Here is a 3029-nt window from a genome sequence, read left to right on the forward strand (position 1 = left end):
AGCAAAGGTTTTATTAGTGTTGCTGGTGGTTGTTGAGCTGAGTTGCATTGACTTCTTTGAATAGCTGTAAATCAAAAACAAAGGAACCCAGTGGGTTTCATCCATTTTATTCCCCTCCCCCAGAGGTGTTTGGTAAGACTTATTTCAGTGGAGCTTGTGAATGCTGGACACACTGCTGAAATACTGAGTTATTAAATATTAATTTATTTGTCACTACTTATTTGACATTGTGTGCACACTTTCTCAGCAGTATCATTTCTTACGAAGTTCTTAGCAGGGGTTTTATGATACAACCTGGGGAAACAACTATTTGTTTTGAAGAACTGAAAAGGTGCACATAATCTACTAGAAGTCAAATTTCTGTTTCTATAGAAGTGAAAAGATGTGTAGTAAACTCTTTTCCTCCGTACTAATATCCTGATTTGATTGGAGAAAATAGTGTCTTTGTCTGGCTCATTGGAAAAGAGAGATACCTTTCTGAGAGGTGTCCATATGGGCACAAAGACAGTTTCATAGCCTTCACTATGGAGCCTAAATTAATCACATAGAATTTGGGGTTCAGACAACTCTGTCATTTGGTTTTCACATTGGTGACAGGTTTACACTTGTTAAACAATCAGAGAGCAGGGAAGTGAGAGGCTGGGACAGGCATCCAAATCCAAGATAGGCGAGTCAATGACACACACATACTGAGGCAGTTTGTGCTTTGTGCTGGTTCAGTTCCTATTTTGCAGAGGTAAATTCTTTATTTATAAAGCCAGCAACTGAATACTTATGCCTACTTCTTACAGACTAGCTGTATAAAGCTGTACAGTAGGTTCAAATTGTACCAGGTTTGATAACAAACTACAAAGATTTTTTTTCTTAGTTTGAGGTTAATGTTTGTTCTACAAGGAAAGGGGAGGCAAGTTGATGCCATGTATGTGCCAGCCTTTCACCTCCAGAGACCAAACCCTGACTGTATTAACAACAAATAAAGGTCTTAGCCTAATAAATTACATTTCTACCCCCCACCAAAAAAAACCCCAACCAACCAAACAAAAAAGAAGCCACCAAACAACATGGCACAAAACAGTTTCTGCTCAGGAAAAAGGCCCAGGACTGTAATAGCAGGGTTATTGCACATTGGATTGAAAACTGATTGATGTTGTAAGTAGAAGCCAGTAGTGCCTGCCTGTGTGACATCCGATTCTGAACCAGTGCTCTCATTTCCTCACCTTGTGAGCACTTGTGCACAGCAGCTGAAATATAAAGAATACACTTAAGAGAGATGCAGGTCTCTGCATTGGAGAATATGGGTATATAAGCAAATAGCCTAAAAATAGACAAGGTAGCTAATTGTATTTGCGTTTGTTTTCACAGAAAGTATTGCAGCCATTTTGTTTGAAACCAGATTTTCATTTTGAAATGAAATTGTCAGGGATATTCTAATGATAGAGAATTACAGTAATGTATTGCTTTTCACTTTTTTGCTTTAGTTGCTTAATATTTAAGCTTTGCTCCGTGCTACCTTCTTGTCTGTATATTGAATGGTCACTATGCCTCTTTCATTTTGTAGACTTGAATGAGGAAAATATGATTCACCCTTTAAGGTTTGCTGAGAAGTAAATGATAAAGAATGTTGTGTAACATTTATTCAAATAAAGCCTTGATTTTTTTCAGTGCTCTTTTAAAGGGAAATGATGTTGAATAACTTTTTGATGTCTTAACATTCTTGATTCACTGGTTCTTGACCCAAAAGCCTTTGATTTATGTTATTTTTATTTATTTTTCTTTTCCTGAATGAAACAAAGATTGAACTGAGGTTACTGGTCCACTGCTGGAAGTCTATCATGTAGACAAGTCGCTATCCAGCTTACCTTTCACCATAGTGGATAAAAGATACCAAGCCATGCTCAACCATCCAGATGCTTCCCACAAGCAATAGGAAAAACTTCTCCTTTTCTTGTATAATCAGCAAGAAAAGATTATGTGTACTTTGTAGAGACAAAGAAGTGCTGCTGGTTCTGTTCCATGGCTGGACTGAGGCACGCTGAGTCCTGGTTAAAGGAGGAAGGTGGATGTCCTGGAAGAGGTTGCTGCCCCTTGCAGACTGATTCCAGCACAGTCGGTGAGTGCAGGCTCAGGGCCCCCCAGCTCTGCTGGGCTGAGCCAATCTCACTGCGAGCAGACAAGCAGAGGGAAGGTGCTGGGCCTTTGAATACCTGCGCAGTGGCTGCTCTTCTGTTCTTTGGCTGGTTTTCCCTGCACTGCTAACAGTGCCAGACAAGCCTGTCCATTGCAGGTAAGTGTAACCGGGTGTTTCTTCATTTAGGGAAGAAATGCCTCTCACTGAGTTGCATTCCCTTGCCATGGTGCCGTCTCCGGCACTGCGGTCACAGGAGGGCCATGTCAGCAAGCATTTCTTCAAATGGCAAAAGCTGTAGAGCTGCACTCTCCCTTTAAATAGAAGGTAGCATTTGTGTATTTTTTTATGTTTCCATTTGCATTTTTATTACTGTAAAGATATTCTAATTTCAGTTGAGCTCCGAGGTTACACAAAAGATAAGCTGCTCAGGTAAACTTGATTTCTAGGGAGTTCTTACTTCAAGGAAGCATTAGTTTTTTCATGGTGCAGGAACTCGTGGGTGATGCAGAGGTACTGACCCTTTTGTAAGTAAGGTGTGTTGTTGCAGTGACTGTTGTTGATAGTCAGGAGTCTTTCCCCAGAATTGAATTAGCTCCTGCGGTGAAGCCATTGTCTGCTTGTACAGTGTCTATAGCGACCGTTGTCTCTGCCCTGGGCCTCATGATGCTTTTCAAACCAGTTGGTGCCTCCTATAACTGTGAGCAAACATCCACATCTGTCTGTTGCTTGGAGCAGAGCTCCAGCATATGTGTTTTTCTTTTCCTTCACGGGCTTGTTTCTTATTCTGTCCAGATTAAGGGAACTCCCATCCTCTTTCTCTCATTATTCATTCATCCTTGCAGCAGTTCCTCTTGAATTGGTTATCCTCATTAGGCTGTGGTGGAGAAGGGAAATCCTGCTG

This window comes from Nestor notabilis, unplaced genomic scaffold, assembly GCF_000696875.1.
Source record: "Nestor notabilis isolate BGI_N333 unplaced genomic scaffold, ASM69687v1 scaffold34383, whole genome shotgun sequence".
NCBI lineage: Eukaryota > Metazoa > Chordata > Aves > Psittaciformes > Psittacidae > Nestor > Nestor notabilis.